The sequence below is a fragment of the Stegodyphus dumicola genome, chromosome X1 (genome assembly GCF_044657685.1).
Source record: "Stegodyphus dumicola isolate Sdum_Otavi_A_Nest chromosome X1, ASM4465768v1".
Classification (NCBI taxonomy): domain Eukaryota; kingdom Metazoa; phylum Arthropoda; class Arachnida; order Araneae; family Eresidae; genus Stegodyphus; species Stegodyphus dumicola.
In genome coordinates this window covers 173,662,479-173,679,923 of record NC_140780.1, presented here as the reverse complement: position 1 = coordinate 173,679,923, position 17,445 = coordinate 173,662,479, and positions in this window count along the sequence as shown.

The following is a 17,445-nucleotide window of genomic DNA, read 5'->3' as shown; positions in this document are numbered from 1 at the left end:
CATACTCATCTGGAGAGAGCGGGGAAGCCGCAATCATCCCTCGAACATCATTGAAAGGGACATGTATGGAGGTGGCGGTGTTCTCGTTTGGGGAGGCATCATGCTTGGTAGTCGTACAGACCTTCACATCTTCGACGCAGTTCAGTCAACGGGACCCGTTATTGTAACGATATTCTTCTTCCATATGTGCGTCTTTTTAGAGGCGCTATGGGTCCGCAGTTCCTTTTCATGGACGACAATGCACCATGTCATCGCACAATAGCTGCCGAAAAGCTCTTAGAGAGTGAGGATATTGAACATATGGATTGGCCGGCACGATCTCCGGATCTCAATCCCATCGAGCATGTATGGGATTTTCTAGGCAGACGCTTGGCAGCTCGTACCTTACCACCAGTAACGATTCCGGAGCTTCGATTGGCGCTGCAAGACGAATGGGCAGCAATGCCTCAACAACTCATTGACACCCTCATTCTCAGCATGGGCAGACGCTGTAAAACCTGCCTAGAAGTCAGGGAAGATCATCTCCCCTATTAAAGATCGGATGTTTCTTGCTGGACACCCATCACAGGGATGTTTCGGCCTTCAGTCGCATTGCGCTCCATGCTACTTTTTCAAAAAAGCTTCTTTTTATCCCTCTGATTTCTCTTTTAGTAAGTGTTGCTTATATTACTCATGTCTACGTATTGGGGATCTTACGGTATTAAATGTGTTGATTTGGAAAGCTTTTGTACAATGTTATATTGAAAAAATCGTCTCATCCTTAATTTTTGCACACCAGTGTACTTTCTGTTTAACATCTGAAACTGCTTCCACTTTAGGAAGAATATTTTTACAAAATAGCTTATTATGATTTAAACCATTACACAACTCACAAGGTTGAAGTTTCATTTTACATCTGGAAGCTACATGACCTCGCTTAAGGAGACTCATACACCTTAAAACCCATAAGATGTTCGAATAGGTGACTGTTGCAAGAATTGGGATAACTTTTTTTATTTTAAAAGCAATTACTACCAACTTTTTACAGCTGATTACATAATATAGCTGCTTTCTGAAATAGTAATCAGAAAGTTTGTGTTGCCACAAATATGTTTATAATTTAATCCGCTTTGTGACAACATTTTTCATGTTTCCAACTTGCGCGCACAGTTTAAAACATTCTGTTTCATAATTTAATTCCATATTTAATATAAAGCTTTTATAACATTTGGAAACTACCGTGAACCTAAAATTTTAAAAATTTCATGTTAAATTTTTATTTTATTTTGAGTTGAGATTATAGAATGTATTTTATTAAAAAAATTGTAATGTTTTTGTCCATAAATTTTTTCAATATTAAAATATTCATCAGATTGTTGGTTCAATTAGAAAATAGTGCCCATATAAAGAATTCCGTCAAATTTCAAGTATGTACCATTAGCCATTTTTAAAATATCATGCGCGCAAGATGGAAACATAGCGAAATATTTTGTCACAAAGAGGATTAAATTACAAAAATATTTGTGGCAACACAAACTTTCTGGCTACTAGTTTCCAAAGCAGCTATATTATGTAGTCAGCTGTAAAAACTTGGAAGTAATTGCTTTTAAAATAAATAAAATATCCCAATTCTTGCAACAGTCACATATTCGAAGATCATAAGAGGTTTAAGGTGTATGAGTCCCCTTAAAACATCTGTAACAACGTCCATGGTATTTTAATATCGCTCTTTTTTGCTCATTTGTTTTCTCACATTTTCCTACATCATGTGTATTTTGATTACAATAGAAACAATACGGCTTAGTCGCTGCGGCTAACGCCGAAGCAGTAGGAACACTTGCCCCTTTTAAGTAATTATTTTTATTCAGTTTAACACCGTAATTTGTGTCTCTTTTCTTTGAGTTTATTATTAAATTAGAAGCTTCTCGACTCTCAACTTCCAATCTAATGAATTCGAGAAGTTCTATTAGGCTATATTGCTGTTTAGAGTTTCTTTTTCTATTAAACTCCAGATTCATATCGTCTGGTAAAAGTTTTAAAATAACGGGTCCTAAAAGGGTTCCGTTAGCTTCCGACACAATACCCAATGAATTTAAGCTTCTTATATTGATTTCACAGGAATCGTATAGTGTTCTTAGTGCTTTCACATTGGACGAACTTCTAACAGGTTCAAGATTCAAGAGTTTATTCATGTGCGAAGATATTACCAAATCTGTTCGTCCAAATCTTTTTTTAATTAAACTTATAGAAGCGTCATAATTTTCATTAGATAGTGCAAACCCGGATACTTCACTTAAAGCAGGTCCTGCAAGTAAGGATTTAAGATAGGTAAACTTCTCGACCTTTGTTAACTCATTATTATTACCAATAGCATTTTCAAAGGAATTATAAAATTCCAAAAATAAACTAGGATCACCATAATATTTAGGAATTGAAATTTTAGGTAACGAATGTTAGTTTTGTTTTCGACCTTTACGGCAGCAGTATGGTTACCAGGCGATTCACTTTCAATGCTCACTATCTGAGAATTTAAATTACGTTTCTTTTTAGCCCTAAAAATACATAAACTTATTTTTTCATCATACTCTAACACAGTATTACATTCTTTCTCAATTTCAGACTCATCCCCTTTAAAACAATCCAATATTTTTTCATTAATTTCTTTTAACGCAGACTGTTTAGAAGTAAGTAAAAACACATTTTCTTCTACCATATTCTTATCCAAAATGTCTTTTTTAATTTCAGGTTCTACAACATTTATTATTCTAGAAATAGCTTGTCTCAGGACTTTTCTAGCAGATTTCAATTTAATAATATCGTCTGCCATAATAACAACAAAAGTAATTTTTATTATCTTACCTGGTGCAGGCTTCAAATGGTATAATCCAAATTTGGTAACTCACTTTCCTGGTGAAACACATTCACACGTATTCCGAACGTTAATCCCGCCACGCTCAGTGCAAAAGAATAATTTTTCAGTAACACGAAAAACACCGCATTCTAAATAAAAAATTCTTCGTGCGCAACTGTTGGGCGCAAAAAAGTTTAAAATATTATATTAACTGTCAAGAATTGCAAGATATCTTAGTTCAAAAAACACTAATTCGAATGACACATAACATCAAGATACATGACCACTACAAATCAGGTTTCTAAACTGCCAAGTTTATTCAAGTCTAACACACATTCAACTGGCGGTGCCAGATCCAAAAACAAGAAGTATATATACATCATGAAAGATTTACGCCCTCTTTGGCGATTAAAATATATTTCCACATAAAATTTCTTACATCCTCCACAAAGACATCTCTTCCGCTTAGGCAGGTAGCTCTCTTGTGCTTTGTCATAATTAAATAAGTCAATCCATAAATGCCAGGCCAGCTGTTCCAGCCTACATTCTCACATCGGAGTAGAAGACTTTATTCCGATACCTCTAAGTCGTCAGTCAGTAAGATTTCTCAAGGAAACTCCAATCCACACACTACTAGCTCTAGAGGCTTCTTGTTCACTGATGCTAGTAGCTTATTCCGAGTTTCTTCCTCGTTGCAGATTCTCACATGCATATTACTGAAATCGGAATCCAGGAAAAGACATAGTTGATGCTCCTTGCTCCCGGAAAATGTGATAGCCTCTGTTCTTTCTAATTTATGCACATGTTTACAAAAACAAACAAAAAAAAAATACTTCAAGACCTTTTACGTGCCTCCTTTTTCTGTACTGCCAGCCTTTGAATCAGCTAATAAAGCCATTTGATTTATACGGTTATCCAATGTTTTCACTCATGAAGTCTTTTTTGCTCTTTACTAATGTTGTGAAGTACCTAATGCTGACATTCATGGCTTGAATTTTAAATATTAAACAAAAATCATTAACTTAAATTAAGTCTTTGGAAACAGCAGAATAAATCTGAATGTTTTAATGATGAAGCAAACAACAGAGAAGAAAGGAAATGATTGATAAGGATTGTTATTTTTAAAGCTGCATTATAATTGAGACGAATAGTTTTAACAATATTTTACAATATTGCTTAATATCTTTCGTTACTGCAACATTATCCGATTTAATGAGAGACAGATGTATTCATTGTGCTCCTTCTTTATGGAACGTTCCGCAAAATAACCAGACTTATGATAACTTGCTTAATACATACGATGTTGCCTCCATATAAGGCCAATAAAGCTATTAGATCAATTATAACGGGAAATTTACCTGACAGAGGTAAGTTTTCAAGACGTCTTTGATTCATCCAAAAATATTCATTAGTTGTGGTACCTAGCATTATTCTCAAATCAAACTGCTTTTTCCTAAATATGAATCTTAAACTGAACATTTATCTCTTTTCAAAAATTCAACTATAGCATACACCACTTTAATGAAATGATTATTGCTAAAAGATTTCCTTCATAATCAATCGTGAAATGAATACTGATAGATTCTCAAATATTCTTCTTGACATTAATTTTTATCAACTCAAATTATTGTTTCAAATGGCTTCTCTAACAGTGAATCTTAGAATACAGATGCAGATTTGCTCACGATTTTGTCTGTAGTAATGGAAGAGATTTATTTCATACATGAATGGAGGTATTCAGTGGAACCAAATGTTGTCAATGAAATTAGTTTTTAGTGATCGGGCATTTATAAACGGAACTAAGCAAAAAAAACGTTTCTAGAATTTCAACGGGAGTAAAATCCTTTCTTTACAAACTCTTCCATTAAATCTACTTCTTCTTTCATACTTCAGCTACCAAATCCACGTTTTAAATGCGTTTTTCATGTGAATCACTAAGAAAATGAGCCTTTAGACTGAAACCTTGAACAATAAAATTGTGAATAACATTTATGTTACTCAGACAATTTATTAATATTTCTTCATGAAAAATACTTCCTTATTACCATGAAGTCTGATAACTATGTTTGGAAAATATCTAACAAAATATGCAAATTGATAAATTTATGAAAGAATAGAAACTTGCACGCTTCATTCAAGAAAATATACACTTTATTATGATTACATTATTATTTCTTTATTTTCAGTTTTGCTCAGTTTTTTAATCTATGGATAAAAACTACGTATAAAAACTCAATTATGTTAATACTAAATAGTGAAGTAAGAAAGGAAGAAAACAAAATTTTCAAAAAACAACTCATCTTAAATATACACAACTTTATTTCTTTTCATCAAAACACATTTTATTATTCTAAAACACGACATTCAATATGAAATAATTCTCTTTTCATTTTCAGTAAATCAATTTAAATTAGGTTTGTAATGCATTAATGAAAATAAACGGTAGTGTTTGGTTAAATGAATTTCTATTTAATTCATCTTTTACTGACAAGGTTACTGAGATATTATATTCTAACTGTTTTCATAGAACTCGGGTGTGTACGTACTTGAGCTTTATTAAATTGAAGGAAGATGTTAAAACTTGGTACTACAGAAGAACGTAATGAAATGCAGTGAAAGAATTTAGAATAATATATCTACAAAAACGTATAAAAGCTAAAAGAAATTTTTATCTTAACCAAAATAAAAGGGAAAAAGAAGAGCTATAATGTTGAATTGTGAAAGGAAAAGCACAATGGAAAGAAGGCATACTGTGCATTCTAAACTTTTAACTTTCTATGAAGACATTGTAAAAGAGCTATTTAAAAAAAGGGTAAAAAAGTATTTAAAACATGAAGAAATATGAAACCTTAAGAGAAGAGAAAAGAAGGAAGGAAAAACAAAACCTAAAAGGCAAAGCTCAAGAAAATAATCTCAGGTAGCAAGAACAATATTACCAAGGGAAAGGCAATAAATGTAGCTGTATTTAGTTGCAAGCTGTAAGAGAGCCATACCCTCGGTGCATCACAATCAAATGTTCTGGGATTCTAAAAATTTGAAATGTTAGTCCATGAAATATTTGTTTTTAATCTGATGACTTGATGAGAGAATTGAATCATGTTCTATGTCAAAGCTGTAATTCTCGTATATTTGAGAAATTACTTTTTAAATGTGTTATATATAGACATTCGCAGATATTGAATGAATTCCATTATAACAATTATATGTCCATCTCATTTCCGAGATATTTTCCCAGACAGCAATCTATATTACACCTGGAGTTGAAGAAAGACATGAGAAGTTAAGCTTTACATGAGATTCAAACACGGGCGCTGGAGCATTTATCCTCTGCTAACCACTAAACTCTCCAGGGCTACTTTTATAACTAATATACGTTGATTATTTCAATTGTCTTTTCTTTTATGCTCCTGAATTTTCATTATTTTTCTTATCTTTGCTTTTTCATATATCGCAACTAGCCATGGGTCTGTCGTAAAGCAAACATTTAGACAGATGTTTTCTCAAACTCAACAAAGTTCACTAGAGACACTCTAGAAAGGGACTGTTTATATAAAATGGATATCTTTTAATCAATTCTAGCTTATCATGCTGTTAATTTAAGCTAAACTATATACAGATTAAAGTGAATCAGGCCTGTCCCTGAATTCCGCTACGTTTTGGGCTCCTTTCCGACTCGATCCCACTTCAGATATAGGAACATTTGATGAGTATGTATGAAGTTATATCGAACATCAAATTATTACCCTTTAGGAAATTAGCAGCCAGGAAATACCAAGCTATGTGAGTTCTCAGAATTGTAACGCGTATGTTCGATGTCAGTTAAAAATAGTCGTTTTCCGCGCGTCTCAGCAAGCATACTTTTTATAATCAAGTATTCTTCAGAAAAGATTTACCGAAACCTTAATTCAGTATATGTCATAACGGGTAGATTGATATTTCTTGTGCGAAAGAAAGAAACATAGACATAAGTTAAGTTTTCACTTACAATAAGCCCAATAGCTACAATTCCATGTTAACCACAGTGCTACGGAAGCGATTAATTTTCCACTTGTAATGAGAGCTTTTCTATTTAACCCGACTTTTTTATTGAGTTTCAAGCGCATTGGAAATGTAACTGAATGTTTAGTTCATACTTTGCATCTAGCATTCTGGCCTCTGCATGTCGTAGACGAAATTTTATCAGCTTTAATTAAGATTTTAAGCCTTTCTGAAAGTTATAGACGTAACTAATTAGTTTTTAATTAGTTTTGATTGCTGCTGAATTGTTTTTAGCATTAAAAATTAGTTGACTTCGTCTTACACGAAGAATCAACAATAACTGCAATAAGGCCATTAACTCAATAACTTACCCTCCATTAAGTTATTGAGCTCTAATATAGTCTCCTTAAAATATTCACCTTTATTTATATTTAAACTGATTTTAGCACTTACTACATTATTTTACCTTAAGAAAAATAATGAAATCTGCAAGTGAATATTGTCGAATAGTAAGCTCATGTAAGAAAGAGCTCTTGTAATCCATCCATGACTATTATTGTGCTGAGCGTGTTACCGGGTAACATATTGTTGTGTCTAAGGTAACTTGCGCAACATCAGCCATAAACATATATAAACGTGATAAAATAAATTTTTATGAATAAACTTGAGAAGATACTCATCTCCTAGTCTTCAGATTTAATTCGGGCATAAATTTTAAAAATATGTTTGCTCTTTGAACCTTATGTTACATTCTAATAACTTTATATTGCAACTCTTTTTTTTCTTTACTGTTTTAAATCTCCTGTGTAATTTTTCGACGCAAACCTTTTAATTAATCTTGTTCCAGTTTATTTCTTAGGCCGCAGGAGCTTCAACCAAATGACCTGCCTTAAAATTTATGTCTATTAGTTAAATTAATTAAATTAAGTAAAATTAAGTCTTAAAATTTTTCTTACTTTTTCCTTAAGCTACTTCATCGCAATGCAACCATAAAAATGTTTTTCCAAACATTGATCTTCGTGTTGCGTGTATGATTAAAATAGCCTTTATATGGAGCAAAATGTGTTTTATGTGATACTCTAATATATTATTGTGTACAATTTTAATAATGGTAACATAGTAAACTTCTATGTGAGCTTTTTAATCCCTCGTTGATTTATTTCTCTCATTTTTAACTTCCTAGTTAGAGATAATCGCTGGAGTTCGTGATTTATGTCAGTTAAGCCAAAAAGCTAATTTTAGAGATTTTTAAAGAAATTTCGAAACGTCAACAGAATTCGTTTTTAAAACTAAATCACTTTAAAGTAGTTTCTGAGCTAGATATCCGAAAAAATTACCTGAAGTTACTAAATTGTTTTACGAAGTTTTTAAATCCAGAATTAAATTACTTACAGCTATCGTCATGGGCTTTTCTTTTTTCACCCCATATTTTCTGGCGGGAAAAAGGGTAAAGAAAATACGTGGGTCAAATTTGAAAGCGCGATGAACACGTTCACCTTGATGATAATACAAATGATACTTTCGCAAGAATATATCACTGCATAGTCTTCGTTGAAGCACATAAAATTTCCTTTTACAAATTTTTATACATATTGCTGTAAATACCTACAAACAAATCTACAATATCTACAATTTACAGCACTGTTGTTTTTTTATATATTGTTGTAATATTTTTCATTAATTCATTCAGTTTGTTAGTTATTTGATTCTTCTAGAGTTTATTTTGTATTTTTGGCCATAGGCTTTGTATCTCGGTGTTTATTTCTTGCATAAATTTGTAGATCTTTCAAATTTAAGTTGAAAAACTTTCAGATGTTAAAATAACTCAAGTAGAACCCGAGATATGCAAATATGTTCCTCATAGACCTTAACAACCGATTTTTCCTGAAACTCATATTACACTTTATAACTACAACTCCAAGAATCTGGGAGAATCAGGTATGAGAGTTAGCATTTAATGAAAGTTATTCTAAATTGCGATTTAAAGTTTGCTCTGAGAGTGATTTTGATAACTGACGATATTTCTCGCGTGATAAAGAGGTATTCCTTAATATCCGCGTTCTTCTTGAGCTATTTGCAGCTATTTATTTTGCGGCGAGACATCAGTTTCTGTAATAACTTGTTAATTTCCAACTCCCATTCTTAAGGTGCTGAAGAGTCCTCTCCTGTGTCTCACTGAAGAGTTAAAAAATTATTATTTATTTCTAGGCTTTGAGGTTTTGCTTTAAATCTATAAATGCAGAAATGATCTCAACTGGTAGAAAATCTCCATGTCTCATATCTTTATGTTTTGTATTTAAGGCCACTGCTGAAGAGTTGTCAGTACTGACGAGAAAAATTTTGTTAGACTTTCCATGTTTAATTATTAAATATGGCAGAGTGATTGAAATTTATTAGCTTAGGGATATTTGCTCCCATGGGGGAATTTACTATGAAAAGTGGTCTATCTTGCCTTTTCCAGAAAAGATCTCGAAACTATCCATATAGCAACAAAGTACGAACAACTGCAGATCGGATCGAAATGAAAGTATCAGTGATTAGTGCTTCAACCCTTTTTTCCCCACTTCTAGAGGCGTTTTTATTAGAAACATTATCTTAAGTTATAGCAGAGAAAAAAATCAGAACTACTGTCAATAGGACCCACGCGTTTTAAATAACATTCTAAAAACCAGTTTATGGAAGGAAAATAAATTCCCAGAGTACAAAGTTTTAAGTGTTGCAAAATTATAAAGCTTTAAGTACTTTATAAAGCTCTCACAAATGCTCAGAATACTTAATCCTAATCGTTATATCACTACCAGCAAAAACTGTTCAGAATTTGTAAAAAGCATATTGCAAACTGATAACCCTTGTGAGCTTGTGTAACTCACAAAGATATTAGTTATAACTAACAAACATATTATTTCGAACAAAACAGACACCTTGCAGATTTCTTTTAAGCAGGGTTTCTTAAACATTTCTCAGTCGCGACTCCTGTTTATCACTGAGATTTTTTTGCGACCCCCAGGACCCTATAATGTTTACGAAAATTTTGCGGGACCCCATAAGCGTTGCGCAAATCCGACACACGCATGTGTGAAACTGTCAATTTTTCACTTGTACTGTAATATATACTATTGCAGTTCAGTTTTAGGTTGTTAACTTTAATTTCTAATTTTAAGACATAGAACAATGTGAAAATTCTAAATAAGTAGCAGAGGAAATGACAGCATCATGTGCAAAGCAAGTAAAATGAAAATGCGTCGAAACGTTTTCCTTTTTTGCTATTATAAAAAGAATGCGTTGAAACGTTTTCTTTTCTCTTTATCTGTATTGTCTTATCTTTATCTATTTTCAGATGCATTGTGTAAAAATATTTGGTAATTGTAAAATTATTAAAATAATTTAGAGAAATATCAAAACTGCTAAATGTTTGGCGACCTCCAGCTGCAGGTCCCGCGACCCCCAGGAGGTTTTAAGAAACGCTGCCTTTAAGCTTGGTTACCGTTGATGAAATTTCTGATATTGGGAAATTTAGCAAAGTTATTTGAGGTCCAGTATACTCTCTGACTTCTGCAAGATTTTCAAGCAAAATATTCTTCACAAAAACAACGACAATACTTTCACCTTTTAAATCATTTCTTTCAATGCTCAATTTATGTTTATTTATAACTACATGATCTAACTGGCGTTGGCGTTATAGTACATAATCTCCAACTTTCCAATATTATTTTAAATTAAATCCTACCGAAATATTCCTTTCCTCAATGTATTTTCATAGTATACGGTAAAAGTAAAACCGTATATTACTGATTACGTACCAAGCATTGAATTTTATTGATGGTTTGCTTTACTTTTGAAACAAAGATTAATAATTCCTTTTTTACTGATGTTTCAGAAAGACGTAAGTAATAAAAATGTTTACACCAAAGTATGTGTATGCTCGTAACTCTTAAGAGCTGAACTGAATGACACTAACATTTCATCGGTGATGCAGCAGGGGTTCGCAAATACGGATTGCATTACTTGAATTCAGCAACATAAATATTGCGAGTACTGCGTATTATGATTAGCTTAACAACACAAATTTTAAATTTATCAACTATATTACAGCCGATTATATATGATACAACGAATGTTGATAGACAGAAGAAAGATGTTTCAGGCGACTGCAAAGCAAATTAGGGATAATACAGTTATTGCCTTGAAGGAGAATTGATAAACTTTCTGTAGCATTCATATTAGTTCAAATCAGCATTAGTTTCAGAATCTATGATAAATCTGAAGCTGTATTATGCGAAATAAATTTATCTTCCTAAGCATTCCATCCTCTGGCACGTGGAGGAAATTCAGAGCACGTTTTACTCTGAGAGGATTTAAAGTTTTAGCTAATAAAGTTGGTATTAAATACTTGACAGTAGTACTATAATTTTAGTCAGGTTTAGTAGGAAGACATTTCCAGATGCATCAAAGGTAATTTTAATACATTGCCGTGACGAACACACATATAGAGCTTTTGAAATCCTCATGAAGAATTCGCTTAGCATATGAAGTACTTGTATTGAAGTATTTAACCATAATTTGATAAGGAAGATGCATATTAAGACGTGATTTGGTCCAAAATATTAATATTGATATCTGTTAATTATTTTGTAACTTTCTTTAATTTAGTTTGCATGAACTAAAAGTTGCTCTTGTTTTTTCATTATACTAAAAGAAATTAATCTCTTCTGAAAAAAAAAAAAAAAAAAAAAAAGCTAAAATCCTGTTCCTAATAATAGACAAACTGCCTTAATTTTCTTTAGAGTCTTGAATTCATCTTCTAATTGGGAAGAAGAAAAAAATATTTGGCTTATTTCCTAGTCAAAATATGGGAGATCAGAAAATACTTTAAAATAATTGTCTGGAGGAAAAGTACTAACAGATAGAAAGTTTCTGAACCTCTCCATAGTTTAGGGTAGCTAAAATTTATGCTAATAGTAATTTCATTTAAATAAAAGTTTAACTTAGGGTAAAAAGCAACGTCGAATTAGACTCATCGCGGACTGGACTCTTAAAGGACTGGATTAGTTTATTAAATTTGGATAAACGATATGCACCTAACTCTATTTCAATATTGACTGAGAACACACTTGAAAAGTGTGAATTAGATCTGCTTGATAGCTGAAAGAAAAGTCATAGCTAAATATATTTATTTTAATAGCATATTTTGTTAAGTAACACATGCCCTTTTTTACTTAACAAATAGAGAAAGTTTCTTCTTCTGTTTCATCTACATTTCCAGTAAATGAAGTAATATTTAAATAGAAACAAGAACCTAAGTTTAGAAGAGTTTTTAGTTTAGCAATGTTAAACGGCCGTACGAAACTACTTTGCTCAACGCTACTGCAACCATCTGATGAATTTGTCTCCGACTGAAAGTTAATAGTAATGGAACAGAGGGGGGGGACAGGCTGCCTGGTTGGAATTTTATAATTTGATTCAAAAATACTTTAATTCATTGTGTCTGCCCAGGTTCAAGGAGTGGAAATTAATCTTGTTAGTTTTTTCTGTAATTATTTAGTTAAAATTCATATAAATTATATAAATTCCGTAGATGTCTTTCACTTTTGTATTTAGTTAGTGTTAGAAACTAAAGACCGGACCATAATTCTTTCGGTAGTCTAAAATGTTAGCTTATTACCTAGCCGAATTCAGTTTAACTTTATCATGTGAAAATACAAAAAGCATAAATTGTTACGGTTTCAAAAGTAAAGCAAACCATCAATAAAATTTAATGCCTGGTTTGTAATCAGTAATATACGGTTTTACTTCTACCGTATACTATGAAAATACCATCTACTTAACATACATTGAGGAAAGGAATATTTTGGAAGGATTTAATTTTAAATAATATTGGGAAGTATGAGATTGTGTACTATAACGCCAAAGCCAGTTAGATTATGTAGTTAATGTCATTCAGACTAGGAATTCCATTTATATACGGAGATTAAAACGCTAATGCCTTTAAGTTATATAACATTAATGTAAAATTAATTTGCATTTGATGCTATTAATAGTGCTCATAGTCTCAAATTTTCTGCTAATATTGATTGTTACTTAGGTTTGAATTTCTTTCGAATAAAGACTTACGTTATGATATGTTGGAATGCACCTTGCTTTTATCGATTCCAGTGAATACTGCAAATTCACTATTTAATTTTTATTTCAATTTAATTTATTAAAAATCTTTTTATTGACGTTAGGATTACTTGCAACGCAATCGAAGCAGTTTTTTGAATGAACTGATCGCCGTGACAACTGTTACGTTGCATTAAGCTATCAATGTATTTATCAGTCACGCTATAGGGTATTTCTCCCGCCTTCCTAACGTGCCTTCGTGGTGTGGTGGTCTGCACACTGGGCCGGTATTCCAGAGGTCCGTGGTTCGATTCCCGGCGAAGGCGGATTACATATTTTTCATCTTTCCGGTCTCAAAACAACCTAATGCCTCTACAGTGGCGCCCAAACTAAAAGGGTGTTAGATGATGATTCTCCTCACCCAGAATTTGTCGATTGGGTCCCCAAAAAACACCAGTCTCCCAATAAAAGGGGCGAAAATAAAGGGTATTTCTCGCGCCTTCCTAGCGTGCCTCCCTGGTGTAGTTTTTCTGCCTGCTGGGTCGGTATTCCAGAGGTTCGTGGTTCGATTCCCGGCGAAGACGGTTTGCTAATTTTTCGTCTTGCTTGCTTCCAAAAAATCCTAATTTCTCTACAACGCAACCTGAAGAATGATGTTTCACCGGGCTAGGTTAGCCCGGTGTCTTTAATTACGCTTTCAATTCATAATTCTAATTGCTTAGTAAAATGAGCGATTTAAAAGCAGTATGTCTGCTTTTAAATACATTCGTGTGCAAAGTCAAGAGACCGTACAAAATATTTGTACTTTTACGAAACGTATTGAACAATAGGGATTAATTATATAAAAAAGAATTATGCAAATATTCAGAGTCAAATACGTAAGCTTACACATGCGTGTCTGCGGACCTGTGATTGTGGAGGGAATACAAGCGCACAAGGCGTTTTCGGCGATTTGGGTACTCCTCATTCTTCACGATATTAGCCATGGCTCTCTCAAGCGTTGGGTAAATTTTATAAAGTATGAGGTAAAATGAATAGCCACAAAAGCATGATTAACGGAATAAGATGGAGACTTGTCGTTAGATTGGAGGAAGGCCAGTTACAAGCATAGGTGGCGGCTAGATAGCTCAGTGTAACGCCCAGTGTCACCTAAAATTTGTTTAACAGTTTTGGGACTCTAATTATATATCAAGAAGACCTTCCCAAGGTCGATCAAGATCCGCAACGATGAATGAGGATTGTTATTTGGCACTTTCAGGGACGGTGACACAGGACGCCATCATCTTCACGGCTCTCACATGAGCTGTGCGCTACACTTGGAATCCGAGTTTCACGGTCTAGAGTTGCCCAAAACCTTCATGAGATAGGGCATATGTAAGAAGACGAGCTGTTTATGTCCTGCTCACTGCAGCAAACAAAAGAGTACGTTTAGCATGATGTAGACAACATGTGCCTTGGACCAGACTATAGTGGATCACAGTGCATTATACAGATGATTACAGATTCAGCCTGGACACTAATTCTCAGAGTACCTTTATCTCGAGAGTTTGGAACTCTGTACCATTTTTCCCTCATCATGGAGAAGGATCATTACAGTAGTGGAGATTTGGACAGGCATTATGTTGGATGGTCGCCCATCTCTGCATGTGTTTCAGAAAGGCTGTATGACTGCTATGAGGCATTCTTAGAGTCCTCTGCTCGAATTTTCAGGGTCTAAGCTGGTCCTGGGTTCATATTAATGGATGAAAGCTCTCATCCACATAGGGCTCAGGTGCTCGATTACCCTGAAAGTGAGGATATTCATCGCACGGACTGCCGAGCCAGATCTTCTGACCTTAACCCTATGGACCCTGTTTGGGACGCTTTCGGGAGAGTAGTTCATCTCACCATCCTCCCTCCGGGAACCATCCTGGAGTTGAAAACTGCCTTGCTTCAGGAGTGGGATCGACTGCCAAAAGACTCCTAGTTGCGCCCTGTCTAGTATCAAGGTTGCGCAACCTGTCTGGATGTGAGAGGGTATCTTACCCTTAAATATGAAAAGATAAAACTAACGTACAGCGTTTGTTTTACGCAATGTTTGCAGGTAATGATAATTGTAAATGAGCATTCAAGTTAAAAAAGATCTGCAGGGTAATTTGATTGGCAGTAATTAACTGTACGATAGAAAACACGTGCAGATCTAAACAGTCAAGCATAATGCTTTTTTGAAGCTTTCCTGAGTAGCCAAATCATATGCTAAACCTATACTTTTAATAGTGAGGCAAGAAAGTCTAATAGTGTAAAAAAGTATAATAAAGTTTAATAGTGAGGCAAGAATCTCTCAAAACTGAATTTAATGAATTTGCATGCAATTGTCGCATTTTCTAGTGCGTGATATCTTTGCGTAAGTGCAAGATCAGCAAGTCTAGGTGGCACGTGAATGATTCGTGGTTCGAATTCCGGAAAACATAGATCTCAGTTTTCACTCTTTTCGGCTCTAAAAACCTAATGATCTCTGCAGAGGCTCTGAATTTAAAATGAGGGGAATGGTAATTCGTCAGCAGTTGAATTTGGTCAACTGGATCTCTTATACATCCTCATTCGCCCTTTAAATAGAGGAATGGCTCTTGCTTTCTCCTGTGCTTGGTGTGGTAGTGTAAGCAGTTAGTATGTCCTGTTGTCAGGTGGAAGATTCTGGTTTGAGCCTCGGCTACGGCAAAGTTGATTTTTCACATTTTTCAAGTCCAAAAAACCTAACAGTCTCTATAAACTAAAGTACTTTTATTTGGGATTTAAACTCTTTCATGCACGTAGATTAACTGAAGCATCTAATCTTCTTTGCGATTTTTCCATTTAAATAACAACTCATAAACTGTTTCTTCTTTAACAATATATGAATGTAATTATCTAACGGCAAGGCACGTAAAGAAAATCTGATAATGGCTTGGGGGAATTTAGAGGCATTTCTGAGCGCAACCGTTTCACATTTCTATTATACAGATATCAAGCCCTGAAAATAGTGAAGCATACAAATATAAGACAAGGCATTTCACCTGGAATCGTAAGTGGGTCAAAACAATCAACGTTCAACGTATTTAAGTGTTCGACTGCTGGCAGACATTAAACTTTAAAGAAAAATAAAAATATAATAGTCTCATAATGGCACTTTGACTTATATACGGTAAATTAGAAATCAATCTCTCCTACGAAGAAATTGCTGCTTAATCTTTTAACTTTAAGTTAAAAGTTCTTCAGATCAAATGTATCCGAATTTTTTCAATGAGGTTATCCTCACTGCCCTCCAAAAGTTACCATTTGAAAAATGGTTCATGTATTTCTCCTTTTACTGCAATGTATTGCATATAAAGGCTTCAAATTTTAAGTGCTCTAAAAATATGCATTTTACCATTAATGTCAGAACAAAACTTAAAAACACCATATTTCTGCTAATAGTGAGAAAGTATTTAAAATTAAAAAAAAAAACATTTAGTTCGGAAACGTTTAGTAATCGTAATCTAAATCTCCGGAAATATAAAACTTTTTATTCAACCAGCTTCTGCGTGAATCCATTAAATTTATGGAGACATGAGAATAAACAAATATCAAACTTGAATCCTTTATTTGGTTATAAATACCCAAAATAAAATTTTCCTCAAAATTTCTAGCTCAACAGTAGTTTCCAGTAGTAAAATAGAGAACAAAAATTCTATCCTAGCTTATTTCCTTTTGAACTTCAAGTAATATTCGAAGCCAATAAATTTCGCTCTAGAAGTACCCCCTTGAGTTCCTGTATTCTACTGAAGAGTCAACTAAAAATCTATATTTTACTCAGAGATGTGGAAGCATGATAAAGGATTCCTAAAATTCGATATTAATTTACAGCTGTGATACACTTTTCAGATACTTCCCCCAAAATAACGTTAAAAGGATATTTCAAAAGTAACATGAAATACGGTACAGCATCATAAAGTGCAGTAACAGGAGCAAGAACAAAAAATAAATCGATAACACTCTTCATAATGTCTTTTCCATTTCATTTTCAGAACATATCCTGTCGGTAAAACTCTTGATAAGACCTTAAGTGGGCTAGGAAGAGAAATGCACTGAACATTTACGAGCAACGTTTTTCTGACATCAAACCTGAATTTAATAACTCTTTCACGAAAAAAACGTCGCATAAATCAACCTGTAAGTGTCTAACACCAATGAAAATACAGCTGTTCCACGTCTTTTGATTTATGAAAGGCAGTAGAAAATCTTTTGCTGTTTATTAACTACGAAGTAAAAATAATATTCAAGACGCCCAATAAATAATTAATAGGTATATTTTGGTATCATCTTGAATTCACTGTGATTGCTTTCTAAGAATTTATTACTCTGAGAAAAAACTTTTAAGAAATCATTAAAAAAAGTTAAAGTAATAAAACGAGCTTCTGAAGCTATTGCATGAATAACGGAAGTAGGGATAAAAATAATGAATAAACTAATCCCAGTTTATAAATTGCTCATCAAAGAGCGACACTTTGATGCTTTATATTAAGCACTTTTCAAAAATAATG